Source organism: Amblyraja radiata, chromosome 9, assembly GCF_010909765.2.
Source record: "Amblyraja radiata isolate CabotCenter1 chromosome 9, sAmbRad1.1.pri, whole genome shotgun sequence".
Taxonomy (NCBI): domain Eukaryota; kingdom Metazoa; phylum Chordata; class Chondrichthyes; order Rajiformes; family Rajidae; genus Amblyraja; species Amblyraja radiata.
This window is the reverse complement of record NC_045964.1, coordinates 44,663,893-44,687,356: the sequence shown is the minus strand read 5'-3', so window position 1 is coordinate 44,687,356 and position 23,464 is coordinate 44,663,893.

Sequence of the window (23,464 nt, the reverse complement as noted above, 5' to 3'; positions counted from 1 at the left end):
ATTTAAGCCAGTTCCTATCATTGGCTATATCGTTCTTTCTTGGGTTTGAATATAAGCATTGATTTAGTGCTCGGTTCATTTTTCCATTTTTATTATTCCAACTATGGATGTTGAATTTTTCCTTTAGGTGGTTTTAATATGAGGTTGTGTCACATTACATTAAGTGCAATACCCTTGGAACTTAGAAACTGCTCATGGCTTTTTAATGTCAAATAAATTTAAAGCGCCTCAATATTTTCTGCAAATAGTATTGCAAAATAATTAACCTGTAGTGTAATTTACGTGAACACAGCTAAATAAGATTTTTTTTAAATGTCTATTAAGTATATTAGATCCGCTTAAACAAGTTAATAGGTCTATAACCTCAGACACTTGGAGATAAATAAGCAGATTCATTTTTATTTGTATAATTGGATTGCACCAGCAAACCAATCACAAACAATAAATAAAAGAGAGGAAAACTGTAAAAGCAAAAGACTACATAACTATTATTGAGTCACAGCAAGTCATTTTCTCATTATTGGATCGTTTTTATGCAATGATGACCCAAATAGAAATGCGGTGTCATCTTTCTTAAGAATTTGAAGCATATGGGCAGCATGAATTTGGCTTTTCAAAAATGGGGAGGAGAACAATGTGGGAAGATTTACATCAGAAAGCCATCAAGGAAGCAAGAAAATGGCATCTGAGAAGCAGAGATTAGGTGCATCAGCAAATATAAAATATGGCCTGTGTCATTTTAGAAAAACAAGAGTCTTCAATGTTAAACCATTTGATGGTAATTTTTCGTTCACATAGACAATAGAGAATAGACAATAGACAATAGGTGCAGGAGTAGGCCATTCGGCCCTTCGAGCCAGCACCACCATTCAACGATGATCATCCACAATCAGTACCCCATTCCTGTATTCTCCCTATATCCCCTGACTCCGCTATCTTTAAGAACCATATCAAACATAGCGATAAAGCAGACTGGAGTTAGGGTTGGGAGTAGAAAGGAGAGAGTTTGAGGGCCATATGAGAAGGGGGAGAATGGAATAAGAGAGTGAAAGATTTGGTGGAGAATTGAGAGTGGGAGTAGTGAGAAAGTAGTAGGAGAGTGGAGAGCAATGGGAAACAGCATGATAGTGATGGGGAAGATGGAAAGCAATAGGTTGGAGAGTAGTGAGACAATAGACAATAGGTGCAGGAGTAGGCCATTCGGCCCTTTCAGCCAGCACTGCCATTCAATGTGATCATGGCTGATCATCCCCAATCAGTACTCCGTTCCTGCCTTCTCCCCATATCCCCTGACTCCGCTATTTTTAAGACCCGATCTAGCTCTCTCTTGAAAGCATCCAGAGAACCTGCCTCCACTGCCCTCTGAGGTATTAAGGGAGCGAGGGATGAAGGGGTTAAGAAGGTCATAAGTGATAGGAGTATAATTAGGCCATTTGGCCCATCAAGTCTACAATGCCATTCAATCATGGCTGATCTATCTATCCCTCCTAACCCCATTCTCCTGCCTTCTCCCCATAACCTCTGACACCTGTACTAATCAAGAATCTATCTATCTATCTCTGCCTTACAAATATCCACTGACTTGGCCTCCACAGCCTTCTGTGGCAAAGAATTCCACAGATTCACCACCCTCTGACTACAGAAATGGTTCCTCATCTTCCTAAAAGAACGTCCTTTAATTCTGAGGCTATGACCTCTAATCCTAGACTCTCCTAACAGTGGAAACATCCTCTCCCCATCCACTCTATCCAAGCCTTTCACTATCTGTATGTTTCAATGAGGTCCCAGGGGTCAAGGAAAGAGCGTTCAAGTCACGGCCCTGTTTCCACCAATCTTTCCGCCACCACGCACAATAAGCACAAGAAGCGCAAGACAGACACCATTGTATGCAGATGCCGAGAAGTGTGTTCAGCTCTAGTGTGTGGACTCAATAAGAAGAAGAATGAGGTTCCCCCCCCCCCTTATTCTTCTAAACTCCGGCGAGTACAGGCCCAGTGCCGACAAACGCTCATCATAGGTTAACCTACTAATTCCTAGGATCATTCTTGCAAACCTCCTCTGGACCCTCTCCAGAGACAGCACATCCTTCCTCAGATATGGTACACAAAATTGCTCACAATATTCCAAATGTGGCCTTACCAGCGCCTTATAGAGCCTCAACATTACATCCCTGTTTGTGTATACAAGCCCTCTTGAAATAAATGCTAGCATTGAGTTTGCTTTCTGTACTACTGATTCGACTTGCAGATTAACTTTTTGTGAATCCTGCATCAACACTCCCAAGTCCCTTTGCACCTCCGATTTCTGGATACGCACCCCATTTAGGAAATAGTCTACGCCTTTATTCCCACTACGAAAATATTAATCATAATAATCATAATCATACTTTATTAGCCAAGTATGTTTTGCAACATACAAGGAATTTGATTTGCCATACAGTCATACTAATAAAAAGCAACAGAGCACATAACATTTAACATGAACATCCACCACAGTGACTCCTCTACATTCCTCACGGTGATGGAAGACGAAAAAAAAGTTCAATCTCTTCGTTCTCCCGCGGTCGGGGGCCTTGAGCCTTCCGTTGACAGGATGATCTTGACTCCGTAGCCGGCGGTCGGGCCCTCCGAGTCGGGGCGATCAGGCTCCTGCATCAGGGGGATGTCAGCTCCCCCGCGCCGGCGATCGGACCCCGGGTCGAGGCTAGTCAAACCTCGTTGGAGCTCCCGACTCGGCCTCTGCCGTGACTGCGAGCCCCTGATGTTAAAGTCCGCAGGCCGCGGTTACAGCATCGATTCCAGGCAAGGGATCGGCTCCGATGGTAAGTCCACGCCCCACGGTGGGGCTCAAAGTCCAGTCCCGAGCAAGGCCTCCAGCTCCACGATGTTAGGCCGCAGAGCGACCGGAGATACGACCCGGAAAACAATCGCATCTCCGGCAAGGTAAGAGATGGAAAAAAAGTTTCCCCCTTACCCCCTCCCCCACCCCTCATATAAAACAAATCAGAAAACATTAACACAAACTTTTAAAACACACTAAAAATAATTTAAAAAGGACGAAAGGACAGACTGTTGACGAGGCTGCCATTGTGGTGCCACCCGGTGGTCAAAAAATACCACAAAAATTCCAAATCAATTAGCAGAATAGGCAAACCAAGATCTGTGTCTTCTCCCAGTCCAATATACCAGTGTCGCGATTCCAATCACACTCAATGCTCTCTGGTGGGCAGGCCACATCTCTTGCATGGTTGACACCAGAGTCCTGAAGCAAGCTGGGAATACAAGTTGTAAGGCAGATGAAAAGAAGCTGCAATTTGATTTAGACAAATAAAGTGGTTAGATATATAGTAAGGAAAGATAACTGTGAAGCTATCAACATTAGTAAGAGAAACAACAAGACAAATTATTTTAATAAGATATTATGCTGGAAATGTTGACGTGTAAAAGTGAGCTGGGTGTTCTTATACACAAAGCAAACTAGCAAGTGCAGAAGACAATTAAGAAGGCCTTGCAAGAGGTTTTGAGTTCAGGAGCAAGGTGGTCCTACAACAAATAAACAGGACTTGATGACAACATAGCTGGAGTATTTTGTGCAGTTTTGGTCTTCTCCAGAATGGTGTGCATCAATGGTGTTGAAGTGGAGATGGTTGAGAGCTTCATGTTCCCAGGCGTAAATATCACCAACAATTTGTCCTGGTCCAACAACATAGACACTACAGCTAAGAGCTACAGAAAGGAGAGTTACATAGACCTCCTAGGACCACGTGTCGACCATGCTGCGACCTCACTTTGGTCTTGAGTCACTATGAGTCAAGCGCAAACTCGCAAATTAGGTCCCCGCAGTGGGACAGGCCCTTTACTCATTTTACTTGCCCCCTGGAGTATACTGTCCAGTAGAAATGCTGAGTAGCAACTCATCATTGTTCGCAGAGAACAATTTTGGGCTGATTGTGGGTAAGTGTCAGATACCAATGCCTTTTCATCTTTCACTGGAAGTGTCATGTCCATGCTGAGTAGTGTGCTCCCACGTTTGGCAGCTGGAAACAGTATGAATGCTACATTTGAAAGCCTCCTTTGGAGAACAATTAAAAGAGACAACAGTTATCTAAAAAAATAACTCACAGAAGAATCACGGTGTTACTAAAAGCTAAATTCACCTATGTTCCAAAATGTATCAGCCTCAATCTTGGGAGAGGGTTTCTTTCTAAAGTAATTATAGGGCTGCCCTGTGCACACTTATGGAACTGAGTTTGCGATGAATATTTATTTGAATGTCATCGTTATATTTGGGCGTGAAAAATAGGTGCATACTTTTAGTGTATCTTTAAAATAAAACCCCTGTAACTTTGCTGAATCTTTCATCACTTGTGTCTGCTAATCCATTTCTACTGCTGCTCTCTTGCTCCACCCATCGCAAATGTTGGGAATGGATCCCTAAGCCTCAATCATTCAGGCTTTTCTAACAGCCTTCTTAAGAAATGAAAGACTTTTCAAAGGCTGCATTGACTTTAGGATTACTTTTTAAACTGTAGCTGCAGCTTAAATCAGTTGTGATTGAATAAATTACATTTACTTCTTCATTTTAAAGGTCTTTTGAAGGACAATGAAAGTACTAGACAAATGCATGGAAACTTTACAAAACAGAAAATCCTGTAAAGTATTGGGATTTCTATTTCAATGCAACTAAAAATAACTGGGCCCATCCCAATATCCTAAATCATAGAACAAAGCACAGCACAGCACAGTAACAGGCTGTTCGGCCCACGATGGCTGTGCCAAACATGTTGTCAATTTAAACCAGTCTCACCAGCCTGCAGTGTGATCCATATCCCTCCATTCCCTGCATATCTAAGTGCCTATCTAAAATCCTCTTAAATGTCACGATCGTACCTGGCTCCATCACTGCCACTGGAAGGAGGAAAGAGGTGACATTGGGAAGATGTGACTGATGGTGGGACCACGTTGAAGGTGGTGAAAATATCAGAGAATGATACGTTGAATATAGTTGGTGGATTAAAACGTCAGGACCTGAGGAACTCTATATCCTTCTTCCATCTGGGGAGAGGGGGAGCAAGGGCAGAACCATGGGTCACAGAGGAGATGCGGTGAAGGATCCGTCTGTGACCTGGTTCTTAACTTTCACCCCACCAGCCTCCGCATCCAATATATCATTTTCCAACATTTCAGCCACCTTCAACTTGATCCCCCCACCAGTCACATATTCTCACCCCACCCCTTTCCACCTTTTGCTAGAAACCGCTCCCTCCACAACTCCTCGGTTCACTCATACCTTCCCATCCAACTACCCCCACTGCAGATTATTTCCCCTGCAACCGCAGGAGATGTAATACCTGCCCCAGTACCACCTCCCTTACATCTATCGAGAAACCCCTAGCAGCCCTTCTAGATGAGGCAGAGGTTCAATTGCACCTTCTCCAACCTCACCCTATTGCATTCAATGTTCCCGATGTGGCCACTTTTACATCAGCGAGACCAAGCGTAGACTAGGCGATCTCTTCAATGAAATCTTGCACTTGGTCCACCAAGGCTTGCTAGATCTCTCGGTTGCCAACTATTTTAACTCCCCTTCCCATTCGCATTCCCATTTCCATACTGACTTTTCTGTCCTCTGTGGCTAGAGTGAGGCCAAACGTAAACTGGAGGAACAGTTCCTTGGGTAGCTTACAAACCGAAAGGTATGAACATTGAATTCTCCAATTCCAGGCAACTAACCTACTAATAACTCCTACAACCTTTTTTTCCCCACACTCTTTCTTCCCTGTGACCCACGTGGATTTGTACCCATTCCTCCCCTTCCCCCTCCCCCTGTCCACTTCCACATATTCCTTCCTTTTTGTCTCTTCATCTCTGGCCTTTTTTCCAACCATCTGCCTATCAAAACCCCTCCTTCCCTGCGACCAACTATCACTTGCCAGGTTTAGTCCTGGCTCCCACCTCATTCCCCCCCGGTGTTGGTGTTCAGAGGAACTTGCACACATAAGTTGGCAAGCTAATGTGTAGATAGACACAAAAAGCTGGAGTAACTCAGAGGGACAGGCAGCATATCTGGAGAGAAGGAATGGGTGACGTTTTGGGTCAAGACCCTTCTTAGACAAGCAATTAGGATGACTCCATTAGGATATTGGTATGTTCAAGAATCAAAGATGTCTCGCAACAATTTTAAAGAGCTCTGAAAAGACCTGGAATATTGCGTGAGGTCTTGTTTTCCTACTTATGTGAGGGCATATCCGCAATGAAGTAACGATCAAATTGATTCTTGGGATAGTAAAATGAGATTGAGTAGTCCAGCTTCGAGTTCAGAAGAATAAATGCCTAATCTTATTTAAACATACAAAATTATTCATAGAGCTCGACACGAGTGAAGCAGGCACAGCAAGTTCTGCGTTGAGAGAATCCAGAACCAGGTATAACAGATTCTACATTAAAGAGTTAGCTATTCAGACTATCCAGATGGTGATGAGTCTTTATAGCAAAGAGGACTATCTATGCAGGGCCAGTTGCCAAATATATTTGAGACAAGAGATTGATAGTTTTTGGATATTAAGTCAGTCCCAAGACAGACTGGTGGTTGGGTTAATTGGATAATACAAATTCCCCCTTGCAGAATGGTTGAAAGGAGAATCAAGGGAGAGCTATAGACATACGAATGAACATTGTTTGCACACAAATAAGTGAGGGATTTGGTAGACTGTGGGAGATAGCATAACGGGTCATGTAACCTCCTTCTAGTCATTAAAAACATATGGGAAATATAATATATGCAGGAAAGAAGCATTGAGGAGAAGATCACCCATCACCTGGGGATTGCTGGAGAAGAGCTCCGACCGCTGGTCTGCCTGCGACCTATAACATCGAGAAGCCGTGGTCTCCAGTAAGAAAGTGGCCGATTCGGGCACACCAAGCCGCGGAGTGTGTTCCATCTGTCCCGAAGTCGGAGCTTCGATCATCCTGAGGAGAGGGCTTGTACATCGGGCCATCCGTAGCTGGTGACTACAGGAGGGTTAAGACCCCCAAACATGGCTGAACAAAAGGAGGAAGACTGACTGAACTTTATTGCCTTCCATCACAGTGATCACTGTGGTGGATGTTTATGTGAAGTTCTATCGTTCTTTTTAACTGTTGTGTTCTTTTAATTGTATGGCTGTATGGTAACTCAAATATCACCGTACCTTAATTGGTGCATGGGACAATAAATGTGAATCTGAATCTGAATCTTACTGAATATTGGGGCAGGTCCAGGACATTCAATGGCCTATTCCTACTTCTATTTTGTATGACGTGTGATTTATATCATGCCAGATGATATTTTATGACTTGTCAGAATGTTTCTATTGCTGCTGGTTAACCTGGTTCAGCTTGTCTGTCAAAATGAAACACAAGAATGATAATTGGCACCCCCACCCTTGACAACGCCTCTTTTTCAGTTACTAAACAGAAACCTCCCATGCTGACAAAAAACTATTATCAAGATTTTCTTAAATTCTATGTCAAAGTGTTCAATTCATTGAACTGAATCCACTCCAAGCTTTTGGACTTTCAAGTCAAATGGCAGCAGCTCTTTCAAGACAAACAGTTCAATTCATTCCAGTTTAGTTTATTGTCACATGTACCGAGCTACAGTGAATAGCTTTTTTTTTTTTAATTTTAAAATATTTTTAATTAGAAGTAAACATGTTATGGTAAAGTATAGTTACATATTATAGTAAAAAACTTTTCATGTACATCAATCATACATTATTAAAATTTTCAATTGTGGATTGATTCTGCTTCTATTTTTTTATGTAGATAGAAAGAGAGAGAAAGAAAAAAATAGAATTACAAATGTCAAAAAAGGAAAAAAAAATGGGATGAATTACTAATAATACGTCATTGGAGATAGGTTCGTAGATTATAAAGTATAACTTTTCATCTAATCCTGAGTTCAAGCTTCAGTTGGGTTTCCGTGCCGAGCCAATCTATCCCTTCAAATAGTTAATGAATGGGGACCATATTTTTTAAAAAAGTTCTTGTTTGTCCATTAGAACAAGTCTAATTCTTTCCAGATGTAGGGTCTCCGACATTTCCACGATCTACATTTTAATTGTGGGGGTTATAGGCCCTTTCCAAAATTTTATATTAATTTTTTCCCAGTTATTATACTGTAGTTGAGGAAGTTTATTTGGCTTGTTGTGAGTGTTAAACTTTGTTCTGATATTCCAAGTATTATTAGTTTTGAGTCTGGATCCAATTTAGTATTAACAACTTCAGAAATGATTCCAAAAATATCAATCTATAAGTTTTTATTTTTGTACAATTTGCAAAAGTATGTGTTAAATTGGCCTCTAGGTGCAGACATTTATCACAGACATTTTTTTTGTGTGCTATCCAGTCAGCAGAAAGACAATACATAATTACAATCGAGCCATTTCCTGAAAATGGTAACACGTATTATTGATAAACATGATTGAAAAGTAACAATAATTTCTCTTACAGATTGAAACTTTATAGGGACCAATGAGAATGAGTAATGAGACTGAGCTGATCATTGGTGGACAGTCATAAAATTAGAAGCAATGGATGGTATTTTAAATTTATAAATGGAAACCCACATCAATGGAGGGTCAATAGTATAATCTGCTTAATAAATGGAACATAAAATTGTTGTGGGAGAAAATACTAATATTACAATCTCATATGCCAAGTGTAGGCTTGGCGATCGCTTCGCTGAACACCTCTGCTCGGTTCGCAATAACCAACCTGATCTCCCGATGGCTCAGCACTTCAACTCCCCCTCCCATTACGAATCCGACCTTTCTGGCCTGGACCTCCTCCATGGCCAGAGTGAGGACCACCGTAAATTGGAGGAGCAGTACCTCATATTTTGCTTGAGCAGTTTGCACCCCAGCGGTATGAACATTTACTTCTCTAATTTCAGGTAGTCCCTACTTTCTCCTCCTCTTCTCAGCTCTCCCTCAGCCCACTGGCTCCACCTCTTTCTTTCTTCTTCCTGCCCCCCCCCCCCCCCCACCCACCCTCGCATCAGTCTGAAGAAGGGGTTCGACCCGAAATGTTGCTTATTTCCTTCGCTCAATAGATGCTGCCTCACCCGCTGAGTTTCTCCAGCATTTTTGTCTACTTACAATCTTCTATGTTTTCCAATGGTCAAGATTGTCCCCAATAAGTTTATTGATATACTATTCAACTTCTGAGAAATTTTCTAATCATCATATTTTGATTGTTTGGTTGGTGCAAGTGTTTATAAATGTAATTTAAAATTAAATTAATGCCGCATAAAAGTTTAAAATACATAATTCAAATACTTTTCTCTAAAATGATAGTAATTTTGTCTTTTCACATACATTCTCTCACAGATTTGAGTTTGTATATTTTAGATGTTTTTAATACAGCATGTAATTATTCTGCCGCGCACCTGAAAGTTTAAATCGCCCTCTAGTATGTGGTACCGCCCAGGTTGAAGAGCACTGTGTTAGACAAACGTGTTGTTTTCTCTGAGGTATCGGAGGCTGAGGGGTGACTTGTTAGAAGTTTATAAAATTATGGGAGGCATAGACAGGGTAGATTTGTCCCCAGGGTATAAATGTCAAATTACAAGAAGGCATAGCTTTAAGGTGAGAGGGGCAGAGTTTAAAGGATAAAGGCGAGAGAAGTGTTTTACACATAGAGTGGGAAGTGCCGGGAATGTGCTGCCATTGGACGTGGTGGAAGCAGATGCATTGACAATTTTAAGAGGCATTTATACAGGCAAATGAATAGGCAAGGAATGGAGCAATGTACATCATGTACAGGCAGATGGTATTAGTTTGAGTAAGCAGGCGAAAAATCGGAGTGCTATCACGTACCGTTTCTGCGCAAATAGAAAAACCAGGCAAACCGGAAGCACAAGATCAGAGTTTTAGTTATGTACTAGACCAAGTGCAGACCCGTTGGGTCTGTTTCCCCAACGGCGTTTTGCAGGGGGGGGGGGGGGAGGGGGGGCTGCGGCATCAAACTCATATTAACCAACCCCCAAACACACAGGTGGGGGGAGGGAGGGGGGATGTGAAGAGGGGAGGGAGGGGAGAGGAGGTGGAGGAAATGGGACAGATTTGGGAGGGAAAGGAGAGCGGGGTAGGGGGTGAGAGAGGGGGATGGGGAGATAGATGTGGTGGAGGGGGAGGATGGGGAGGTAGGGAAGGAGGGAGGGAGGGGGAGAGGGGTGGGGGAGAGAGGGGAAAGAGTGGAGAGGGGTAGGGGGAGAGATGGAAGAGGGACAGAGGGGTAGGAGGAAGGGGGTGGCGTAGAGAGGGAAGGGGGGTGGGGGAGAGAGGGATGGGTGGGAGAGGGGATTCGGAGAGGGAAACATAGAACCAATGAAATTAAGTGCAGGAGTAGGCCATTCGGCCCTTCGAGCCTGCACCACCATTCAATATGATCGTGGCTGATCATCCAACTCAGTATCCTGTACCTGCCTTCTCTCCATACCCCCTGATCCCTTTAGCCACAAGGACCACATCTAACTCCCTCTTAAATACAGCCAATGAACAGGCCTCAACTACCTTCTGTGCCAGTGAATTCCAGAGATTCACCACTCTCTGTGTTAAAAATGTTTTTCTCATCTCGGTCCTAAAAGATTTACCCCTTATCCTTAAACTGTGACCCCTTGTTCTGGACTTCCCCAACATCTGGAACAATCTTCCTGCATCTAGCCTGTCCAACCCCTTAAGAATTTTGTAAGTTTCTATAAGATACCCCCTCAATCTTTTAAATTCTAGCATGTACAAGCCGAGTCTATCCAGTCTTTCGTCATATGAAAGTCCTGACATCCCAGGAATCAGTCTGGTGAACCTTCTCTGTACTCCCTCTATGGCAACGATGTATTTGAACATTGGGCATTGTGACATCACACGATGGAACGTTCACCAGGGGCTGGGGCTGGTGCTGCTTCTATGGGTGAGAAGCCAGTTTAGTTGTGAAATATTGGGGGGGGGGGGGGTGGGTTAGGATTTGATTAAAAACGTGCACTTAAACACGACGACCAATGGCAAACCCGTTGGGTCTGATCCCCCAACGCAGCCGTTCCCTACCCGTAGCCCCCACTGGGGGGGGGGGTGGGGGGCGGGCGCCTCACACACACTAACCACCCCCACACACAGAGTTGGAAAAGTGCATAAAGACCGTTCCCTACCTGTAGCCCCCAGGGGAGATTTGGTCGTCGAAGTCGGGTCCCTGCCGTCTTAAAATATCGTATCTTGAAGTCGTCGAAGTCGGGTCCGTCTCGGCAACGCGTGGGGGGGGTGGTGGGGGGGTTCAGCGGTGCGGCATCACACACACGAAGCTTCGACACACACAGAGCCTTAAAAGTGTAAATGCCCGACCTCTTTTCCGTTTTTCTCTAATTTAATTAAGATGTGCAGGTGGTGTTCTTATCGAGGTTCAGGGGTGAATGACGTAAATATTTTCACACAATATGGGAACATCTCATGTTGTCTTGAAGGCTCCTCGGCCCACATCTGACTCTCTGTACTGTCACTATGGCAACGATGTCTATGAGCACTGGGCATTGTGACATCACACGATGGAACGTTCACCATTGGCTGGGGCTCCTGCATAGGCATATGTAAATGAATCCATTCCGATTGGACATATGTGAAGATTGGGCATTGTGACATCACACGATGGAACGCTCAGCAGGGGCTGGTGCTGGTGAAGGTTCTGTGGGTGTGAAGCCAGTTTAGTTTTGAAATATTGGGGGGGGGGGGGGGGGGGGGTTAGGATTTGATTAAAAACGTACACTTAAACACGTCGAAATGTAATGAGGAACGGATACTTAGAAAGAAAAGAGAAATCTCTACCAAAATGGAAAAGATGTCGGCGATTCAGCGTTCCCCCTTATCCTTAAACTTTGACCCCTTGTTCTGGTCTTCCCCAACATCCGGAACAATCTTCCTGCATCTAGCCTGTCCAACCCCTTAAGAATTTTAAACGTCTCTATAAGATACCCCCTCAATCTTCTAAAATCTAGCGATTACAAGGCGAGTCTATCCAGTCTTTCTTCATATGAAAGTTCTGACATAACAGGAATCAGCCTGGTGAACCTTCTCTGTACTCCCTCTCTATGGCAACGATGTCTTTGAGCATTGGGCATTGTGACATCACACGATGGAACGTTCACCATTGGCTTGGGCTCCTGCATAGGCATATGTAAATGGATCCATTCCGATTGGACATATGTGAAGATTGGGCATTGTGACATCACACGATGGAACGTTCAGCAGGGGCTGGTGCTGGTGAAGGTTCTGTGGGTGTGAAGCCAGTTTAGTTTTGAAATATTGGGGGGGGGGGGGGGGGGGGGGGGGGGGGGGGGGGGGTTAGGATTTGATTAAAAACGTACACTTAAACACGTCGAAATGTAATGAGGAACGGATACTTAGAAAGAAAAGAGAAATCTCTACCAAAATGGAAAAGATGTCGGCGATTCAGCGTTCCCCCTTATCCTTAAACTTTGACCCCTTGTTCTGGTCTTCCCCAACATCCGGAACAATCTTCCTGCATCTAGCCTGTCCAACCCCTTAAGAATTTTAAACGTCTCTATAAGATACCCCCTCAATCTTCTAAAATCTAGCGATTACAAGGCGAGTCTATCCAGTCTTTCTTCATATGAAAGTTCTGACATAACAGGAATCAGCCTGGTGAACCTTCTCTGTACTCCCTCTCTATGGCAACGATGTCTTTGAGCATTGGGCATTGTGACATCACACGATGGAACGTTCACCATTGGCTGGGGCTCCTGCATAGGCATATGTAAATGGATCCATTCCGATTGGACATATGTGAAGATTGGGCATTGTGACATCACACGATGGAACGTTCAGCAGGGGCTGGGGCTGGTGAAGGTTCTGTGGGTGTGAAGCCAGTTCAGTTTTGAAATATTGGGGGGGGGGGGGGGAAGGATTTGATTAAAAACGTGTACCTTAAACACGACTGAATGTAATGAGGAGCGGATACGTAGAAAGAAAAGTGAAATCTCTACCGAAATGGAAAAGATGTCGGCGATTCTGCGTCCAGTTTCGGAGTTGCAGGGAATCAATGGAAGAAATGTGACAGCCGGACGGAGTTCCGTTTCGGAATCTTGGGCGAGAGTTTTATATATTAACTAGACCAAGTGCAGACCCGTTGGGTCTGTTTCCCCAACGGCGTTTTGCAGGGGGGGGGGGGGGGGGGGGGAGAAACTTCTATAAACATTGTACTACCGTGTACCGATCTGGCTGTATTTTGGCAACTTCCTCTCGTCTCTTGTGCTGTTCTGCTCATTACTGCTTCTCAACGTTGCTTTGTGTTGTTCCTTGAACATCCAGCAACTCGATTGCTCCCATCTCTTTGCATGATGAAAAAAAAGAGAAAGATATTTATCACGATGTAGATATTCATAAATTTGTAAAGGTAATTTCATCTATTGTAGACATTTATAAACTTCTTAAGACAATTATGTATATAAATTCATTTACCTATAATTTAAAAAAAAAACATTACACAATTATGTACCATTTTGTATTTAATTTGGAAGCTTATTGTTGTGTCTCTTGTTCCATGCAAACTTCCAATAATTTTTGAAGCTCCTCAAGAGGTTCAGTCCTTTCTTGTTCTGTCTCTTGTTCACTTCTGCTCCATGCTGCTTCTCAACATCTCTTTACAGTGTCCATTCACCATCATGCAACTTGTTTGCTCCTGCTTCTGGGCATGAATTTAAAAAAAGGAGATATTTATTTCAATGTAGATATTTATAAAATTCTATCTGTCAATCCATCAACATACAAATAAAGAAGAGTTTTTGTATCATATACCAATTTCGGTGTTTTCTATCAATTTCTTGTTGTGTTGCTTGTTCCCTACTGTCCTTCATTTATTTCTCGCAGATCCCAAAGACGTTCAGTCTAAATATCTCGGATCCAGAAATGAGGCGACAGTGACAGCTCTAGACAAAAAGGCAGCATTTGAATGGTATTAGGGCATTCTGATAAAACTGAAGTAAATTTGTATCATGGATAAAAAAAAACAATGCACGGGTCTGAAATAATCTCAAATACTGACCTTTCATCCATCTTAAGATCTGAAGTTGATTTTCACTGATGGTTACAGAATTTTCAATTCCACTGCAACTCCTGGGAAAATGCAGTCAATCCTTACAAACAAAATAACTCGACAATAGACCAAAGTGGAAAGTAACACTCATGTCAAACAACAGAAAAGGTAACGATAATTTCCTACAAGGCAGAAATTAACCACATAACCTTGATACGCAATGCCATTACCAACACCAAATCCTCAAACATCAATATCTCGTCAATCATCATTTACTCAATAATTGACTCAACAATTGAACTGTACCTGATACATATACCCTAGATGTGCAAGCCTGTAGTTTTATATCCTGCAGCAAATAATCCATCTGCAAGCTTTATCGTGAAGCATGAGAACAGCTCCAGCAACTTTCGATCCAAAAATCAAATACAACTGTTAAGATTTTACATGTCACTTAATGTGTCCTTGAAGCTTTTTCTGAGGCAGCATTTTAAACTTTTGTGTGCAGAAATGCGATTCCTGTGTTAAACATCCCTTGTTGAACTGAGGAGCAATAATCAAAAGTGTCGAAACTCTGGACATTCAGTTCCTTCCTGCATCGCTTTTTGCCTTCAGTTTTGCCTACTTTCATTGACTTTAGGAAAATTTGAGCACTTAATGCAGCAGTCATTTCTCAACAAAGCATTTGTTTAATCACAACATTCCTGGTTGATGTCCCATCTTTCAGGAACACTTTTACTTGTTCCTTCACCTTTCCTCTGCTAAGAGCTACATATAGTTGGCCATGTTGAAATACTGGTTTCTCAAGGTATATCAAGACCTTCTCCATGGTTTGTCCTTGTGCCTTATGAATTGTCATTGCAAAACTCGACAGAATAGGGAATTGGCTCCGCCTAATGGGAATGTTTTCATCTTCTGTCAAATTGATCTTCATCCTAGGAATTAGAACAATATCTTCTTTGTAGGCCCCCATGTTGATTCTAGCAACTATGAGATTATTGTGTAGCTGTTCTACAATCAACCTCGTTCCATTGCATAGCTTTGGGGGTTGCAAGTTTCTGATTAAAACAATTGGAGATCCTTTCTTCAACTCCAATTTGTGTGGTGGTAAACCACAAATCTCGACTGAATCGAGGAATTCCGTTGGGAAGTGAGTTGAATTTGTTCCGTCAGTGACAGAATTGAAAGAATAGTACTCCCTCATGGTTCCAGGGAAGCGTCTGACACACGCAGAATTGATTCTTCTCATCGTATCATTGTGAGGAACCAAGATACAATTGTTAGAGAATAATGTTGCAGGGTGGTCAAATGCTGGATAGATATAATCAATGCAGTCATCCAGTGTTCTTGCTGAGAGAACCATGTCTTCTGGAATGTTAATTTCATTGTCTTCATTCTTTGCAATCTTGTCCTCTCCTACATCCAACAAAAATTTAGAATACTCGCCCTTTCCTTCGCTCAATCGCATATTTCTCTTCAATTCAAACTTTGTGAAAGTCCGCCACAAGTACGATGTCTTGATGCAGGCGTTTTGAACATCAATATCACTTCCCATCTTCACTACAGGAAGGAGTTGTCTAAAATCACCACAACAAATGGTAAGAATTCCGCCAAAATGATCCTTTTTGCGGCATACATCTTGAAGAGTTCTGTCCACCGCTTCAAAGCACTCCCTCCTAATCATTGGACACTCATCCCAAACAATGAGCTTCACTCTCCTGAAGAAATCTCCCGTTTTAGAGTTGCTGTTGATGTTGCATGTTGAATCCTCCGTCACATGGATAGGTATCTTGAATCGTGAATGTGCAGTTCTTCCACCAGGCATTAATGTGGCTGCAATACCAGACGATGCTACAGCAATGGCAATTTGACCTTGAGCTCTAACCGTGGAGAGGATCAAATTTATGATAAATGTTTTTCCTGTTCCTCCTGGTGAGTCAATGAAAATCATTGAAGATAGATCCCTCTGCAAGTAGTCGCACACATGGTCATAAACTTCTCTCTGCTCAGCATTCAGCAGAGGCTCATTCTCATCAACAAATCGCTGTTGTTCTGATCTATTGTAATTCAATTCATTAAGTAAATCAACATTTTCACCATCAATGTCCATCCTTTCATTTCTTGGTCGGGGCAAGGTAAAATTTTCCAGTGTGGTGTTGCAATTCTCAAGCTTGTCCTGAATATAAAAGAGAGCCTGATCATGATGTCTGTCATCAATTGTGATATTCTGACCACTTTTTCTTCTTCGCTCGCTTTCAAGGTAATCCTCAGACATGCAATTCTTGAAGCGATCCCATAATTGTAGAGGATCATTGATGTCAGTATTTGTCAGCAGAACAACAAACAAATCCCTGATTGCCCTGGGGAGTCTTGTCATTTCAGCATCTTCCATTGTTTGTTGCCAATGGTCGTCAGCTTCCAACAAACCTCTTTCTCTGCAGACGTCTTTGAAGGAAGGAAGAATTACTCCATTATGTGTCTTCAAGGACTCGAAAGACACTGGTCCTTTCACGTGATGCAGAAGCAGTCTCATGTAGAAGAGGTCACCTAGTTTTGGAGAAATGACATGTATTCGTCCAAGAACGTTGACTTCAAAAATACCTGGGAAGTTATCCACACTCTTTCCAACCTTCCTTCTTTGCCATCTCTTGCTGCTCCATGTATAAAATCGAGGTACATCAACGTACAATAGTGTTCTTGCAAACGGATCTTCAGAACTCAATCGAACAAATTCAGTCAAAGTGGTTCTCGCAATTCCATCATTCATCCCTTGCTGAGCAGCATCAAAAAATACTTGTTGTTGGTCTGGTAGATGTATATCAAGTCGAATGACAGGGGGGTGTCTCTCATGAGTAAGAAATCCAAGGACTGATGCCCCTGCCTCTGAAGGACCAATGTATCTTCCATTCAGGTACTGTTTAATCTCGTCATTTACGTTAATTCCAAAAGCTGCCTGATCACATCCCTTCAAGGTGTACTTGATGACGTATTTGATTGACTGTACAGAGCAGCATATTTCGACGTTGAGGTGACATTTGAAAGCCTTCAATAGTTCTGCATTATAGGGCACAACCCAATTAGAAGTAATAGTCTTTAACGAACGTCCTTCTTGATGTCCCTGAAATCCTCCCATTGCGGGAGATCTTCTCCTGTACAGAGGATACGAATCATCTCCATACATTGTGCTTTCGACAAATGGCTTTGGGAATCTCTTGGTGCATCTTCCTTCCTTCCAACATCGAGATGTGGCCTTGCAGAACGGTCCATGGATCATGTGCTTGAGTACCAATTTATGCAGCTCAGGATCTGCTTGTGGGTCTGGAATTTCAGCTTGCACAAATCTTTCATATTGTTGAGGTCTTGGCTTACTCGCTTCATCAAGCCAAAGCAGACAATGGAAATGAGGCAGGCCTCTCTTCTGATATTCCATAGTCAAGATGAAAGCAATACAGTTTCCAAAGAAGCCATCTGGTCCAGTGACGGTCTTCATGAATATTTTTCTTTTCAGCTCGAATACTCTTGCTATTAATTCCGGTCTATCAGACGGCTGCTGATTTGGAAAGAGGCACTGTCGGATCTCGCTCCAATTTGGATTGCAGGTCATTGTAATGAAGAATGCAGCAGTACCATACTTCCGAACATACATCATGGCGTCCTGGCATCGTCCCATCATATATCTGGGACCACCGACAAATGTTGAAGAGAGGATGATGCGCCTTCCAATGTTTTCCAAGTTATCATCATCATGTAATGCATCCGTCAGTCCTTTGTACGTCGTTGACCTCAACGATACCTGATTCATGCGAATATAATTCAGTCTATCACCTTCAATTTTAGCCGCCATATCTACAAGATATTGTTGGAAGAGTCGTCCTCCTCTCAAAAGCTGGTTGAATTCATTGTCACGATTCATGATCCTATATGCATAATATCGCATTAGTGTCAATTTTCTGCCGGTACTCATTTGGAGTTGTGAATGCCATCCGTCATCACCAAGTGGAAAGAAAAGGATGTATTGAAAACTGTCATAAGACCTATGGGACTCTGAAATGATTTGCAGACCTCCTTCTGCTCCTCCTCTTCCTCTACTTCTCAAGACAATGTGGCGTGATGTTGCCACAGGCTCATTACTGTTTGCTATGAGGACGGCAACTTCATTTGCAGTTTGCGTGTTAAACCTCCGTTCATGTTCGAAAGGTGGCCGATAATTGGGATCAATAACGATTGATGCCTCCGGTAAATCTCTAATTCTCTCCATCGCCATCACAAGTGAATGAATGTAAGGGTTGTTTAGTCTTATCATGTTTTCAAGCGTTTCAACAGTGTCCCTTTGAATACCAGCATCTTGGAGTATACTCATTCGCAACCCAATGCTATCTTGCGGGTCCATGAAATAGATTTGTAAGAATTTATTTTGTTGATCTTGGTCAGGCATCAAAGAACCAATGAAATGATGAATCTGGCCTTGAATGATCACTGAAGGATTCCATCCATGTGACATCACTTCCTTGGCACCAAATGACGTGAATTGAAAGAGACAATTGTATTGTCTAATATTCTTTTGGAACTCATGTGCTTGTGGCGTGTCACCTGTATACAAATTAATGAGTGCATTCGGGAGTGTTTTCAGAGGTGCAATCTTGACCTTACCCTTCATGCAGCAAAAGTTGGTCGTTTCTGCTGAGAAGTGTTGAGCTCGACAATGAAGGCAAACATGGGTCATTTGACCAACATCAGCATTAATATTTCTCCTTTTTAGTCGTGCATTTCGTTGTTCATCCAGCCTTCCAGTTCTTTCATTTCCCATCTCTGAATCCCTTCTCATTTGTATTATTTCTTGATGTTCCTCAAGATGTTGAGATGTTTCTTGATGCATTTCTTGAGTTCTTCTCTCCTGCTCCCTCTCTCGTTTATTTCTGAGACGCTGACTTGTTTCTGGCTCTGTCTCTTGAGTTATTCTCTCCAGGTCCCTCTCTTGTTTATTTCTGAGACGTTGACTTTTTTCTTGCTCTGTCTCTGGAGTTCTTCTCTCCTGCTCCCTCTCTCGTTTATTTCTGAGACGTTGACCTCTTTTTGGCTCTGTCTCTCGAGTCCTTATCTCCTGCTCCCTCTCTCGTTTATTTCTGAGACGTTGACTTCTTTTTGGCTCTGTCTCTCGAGTCCTTCTCTCCTGCTCCCTCTCTCGTTTATTTCTGAGACGTTGACATCTTTTTGGCTCTGTCTCTTGAGTCCTTATCTCCTGCTCCCTCTCTCGTTTATTTCTGAGACGTTGACTTCTTTTTGGCTCTGTCTCTCGAGTCCTTCTCTCCTGCTCCCTCTCTCGTTTATTTCTGAGACGTTGACATCTTTTTGGCTCTGTCTCTCGAGTCCTTATCTCCTGCTCCAACTCTTGTTTATTGATGAGACGTTGACTTCTTTTTGGCTCTGTCTCTCGAGTCCTTCTCTCCTGCTCATTCTTTCGTTTATTTCTGAGACGTTGACTTATTTCTGGCTCTGTCTCTCGAGTTGTTCTCTCCTGCTCCCTCTCTCGTTTATTTCTGAGATGTTGAGTTGTTTTTTGCTGCATCTCATGTACACTTCTCTCCCGCTGTCTCCCCTGTCTATCTTCTAGACACTGAGATGTTTCAGGCTGTGTCTCTTGTGCCCTTCTCTCCTGGTTCGTCTCATGTGCACTTCTCTCCCGCTTTGTACCCTGACTATCTTGGAGACAGTGAGATGTTTCTGGCTGTGTCTGTTGTGCCCTTCTCTCCTTGTTTATTTCTGGATTATCTCGGAGATTTTGTGTTGTTTCTTGCTGAGTCAGTTGTTCCCTTCTCCTCCTCATTACTTCTCGATGTTTCTTTTTCTCATCACACGACCGCCCTGTATGTTTATTCTTTCCTCTTGGCATGATTTGAAAACAGAATCTCTGTTGGCAATGAAGACTGTAATAAGTTATACAAAATGGAATTTTTCCGAATTTTAAAAAGCCGAAACACACTCTCAGATGAATTTATTCAAAATGGTAGATATGAGATCAAATGAAATAAATCGCAAAGAAATTTTGTTGAAATCTCAGTTGTCAAAGAAAACAGATCAATTTCTTGAAAATTGTTCCTTTCCTCTAGAATGAAATCAATCACAATGAAACCTGTTGCCAATTACAATGAAATGTCTTTTTAAATATGTTATCAATTTAAACGTCAAATAAAAACCAATAAAATGTTTTCAATGAAAGTCAATCGTTAATCTCAAAATTGTAAAGATGTAACAAATGGGGTAATTTTAATGTTAGAAAACAGTCTTTATGAATTAAAGACAATAGTCAAGAAGTCTGTATTCTCAAAATGATAAAGATTTATCAAATTGGGTAAATTTAATGTATAAAAAGTTTATGTCAAAATATTTTGTGTAAAAAATTTAAAAAATAGTCAACGATGACAGTGAAAAAACAATGAATTTGAATCTAAGTTGTCAATGAAAAGTCAGCAATTATTTTTTTGTTAAACAGTTTTTGAAATTAAAAGTATGTGTTAAAATGCAGTAATATTAAGTGAGAAGTAAATCAATTCAATGAAAAACAAACAATGAATTTTACAATGAAATGCAATCAAATGGTAATGTTATAAAATTATTCGTTTAAATGAAATGCACTCTTCTCTATGCTTGCGCCTCCACAAACAGATCAGAGCGTCTTCACACTATGCACCCGACCTCACAACTTATCTTCTTTTAAAAAAGTCAACGATGACAAAGTGAAATTTCAATGATTTTAGTTTTCAAAGGCAAGCGTTTAGAATCTAGAAATTTCAAAATGGTAAAGATGAAACAAACGGGGAATATTTAACGTTAGTAAAACGTTTTTTCAGAGGCAGGGGAGGAAGAGGGGGAGGGGAGGGGGGAGAGAGGGAGGGAGGGGTGTTGAAATTATCAGTTTTTAAAAGTAATGTTAAGTGAGAAATAAATCAAAGCAATGAAATAAAAATATAGAATTTAACAATAAAATGTTAATGTCAAAAATGAAATGCACTCTTGAAGATTTATAATGAACAGTTAAATGAGAAAAATCAAATTGATAAAAATAAAGAAAATTACAATGAAATGCAATAAAATGTTATTCTTTAAAAAATAAGCTTGTAAATTAAATGGAATTTTTAAGATTTATATAATGAGCACGTTGATGTGATACAAATAAATTCAATCCAATAAAAATAAAGCTGATTTTTATCGTCAGACAAATGCAATCCACGACTCCTGTCTTCACAAGCAAAGTAATAATGACGGTTAGTGAAGAATTCAAACAATCGCTGAGCGTTCAAGATGATGTGTGAGCGCCTCCTGCACCAAAGGGGGGGGGGGGGGGGGGGGGGGTGGTGCGTTTGTCGTCACACACAAAGATGAGGAGGGAGAGGGGGAAAAGTGTGGAGGGAGGGGGGGTGTGGGTTCGGAGGTGGAGAGGGGTGAGGGGGAGGGAGGGGTGTTGAAATTATTAGTCTTTAAAAGTAATGTTAAGTGAGAAATAAATCAATTCAATGAAATACAAATATTGAATTTAACAATAAAATGTTAATGTTAAAAATGAAATGCACTCCTGAAGATTTATAATGAACAGTTAAATTAGTAAATTCAAATTGATAAAAATAAAGAAAATAACAATGAAATGCAATAAAATCTTTTTTTTTTAAAAATAAGCCTGTAAATTAAATTGACTTTTTAAGATTTATATAATGATCAGGTTGATGTGAAACAAATAAATTCTATCCAATAAAAATAAAGCTGATTATTATTGTCAGACAAATGCAATCCACGACTCCCGTCTTCACAAGCAAAGTCAGAATGACGGTTAGTGAAGAATTCAAACATTTGCTGAGCGTTCAAGATGCTGTGCGCGCGCCTCCTGCACCAAAGGGGGGGGGGGGGGGGGGGTGGTGCGTTTGTCGTCACACACAAAGATGAGGAGGGAGAGGGGGAGTGGTGGTGCGTTTGTCGTCACACACAAAGATGAGGAGGGAGAGGGGGAAGAGTGTGGAGGGAGGGGGGGTGTTGGATCGGAGGTGGAGAGGGGTGTGGGGGTCTAAGCTATTGCAGTAAAGTAAACAGTGTCACTAATGCCAGCGTGTTGTAGAGTAATTAGTCGTTAAGAAATAAGCTCGGTCCTTCCTGTGAAAACCTACCGGTACTCGCGGTAAAGTGAAGAAGCGGTCTCAATTAATAAGCGTCCGATTTGCGATCGTGGAGGCGAGGATCATATCTGTGGCCGGGAAGGGGGGGGGGGGGGGGGGGGGGGGTGGTCGTCAGTATTTTTAGTTTGCTCGTTTTCGGACCATGATAACGGGAGAAAAAGGGAGTGAAATTGATTGCTATTTGCCGCGAGTTCGTAAGTTACGCGATCGGAGCATTTTGTCCCTGCATGTTTTCGCATGAAGCTCCGAGATTATCTGTTATAGACTAATAACTGTACAACAGGCTGGCATTAGTGACAATGTTCAATTCACCGCGTTATAGTTCAGGCCCTCAATTTCATGAATGAACGTCTGAGTAAGTGAGTGAGTGAGTGAATGAATAAGGAATGAATGAATGAATGAATGAATCTATTAACGTTATAAAGGGTGCAATTAGATTAATTAAAGTCCATACAGTTTGTTGTTCATAAATTCCGGCCTTTAGTCTTTCCTTTCAGGTAGGTGATTCATGGGTTCATTTGTGTTCCAGCACATCAGCATGGACCTTGTTCTCTTGCATTTTTATCCACTTCGCAGCACTTTCTTCTGTCTTTTTTAATGTTTTTTGCACTAAATACAATGAAGCTGCTGCATGTTTCCATTACATTTATTCCACAGAACAACACATTTGAATCTCCAGTAAAACAGGCATCTGTGAAGCCCTCTCAGCCATTTTGTGTGCTGGCCTGAAACAAAGCGCGTGATTGGCCAACTGGCAGACAACTCAATGTCAAACGTGCATTGATTGGAATATTAAAATCTCGACATATTGTTCGTTCTTCTCTAATTTAATTAAGTTGTGCATGTGTTGTTCATATCGAGTTTTAGGGGTTTGAAACACGTTAATATTTTTACACAATATGTGAACATATCATGTTGTTTTGAAAGCTCCTCGGCTCACAGGCTATTCTCTGTACGGTAACTATGGCAACGATGTCTTTGAGCATCGGGGCTTGTGTGGGTGATAAGCCAGTTTAGTTTTGAAGTATTGGGGGGGGGGGGGGGGTATGTTATCCATTAAAAACGTGCGCTTAAACACGACGGAATGAAATGAGAAGCGCATACTTAGAAAGAAAAGCGAAATCTCTGACGAAGTGGAAAAGACGTGGGCGGTCCTGCGGCCCCCAATAGCCCCCAATGGGGGGGGGGGGTGGGGCCTCACACACACTAACCACCCCCACACAC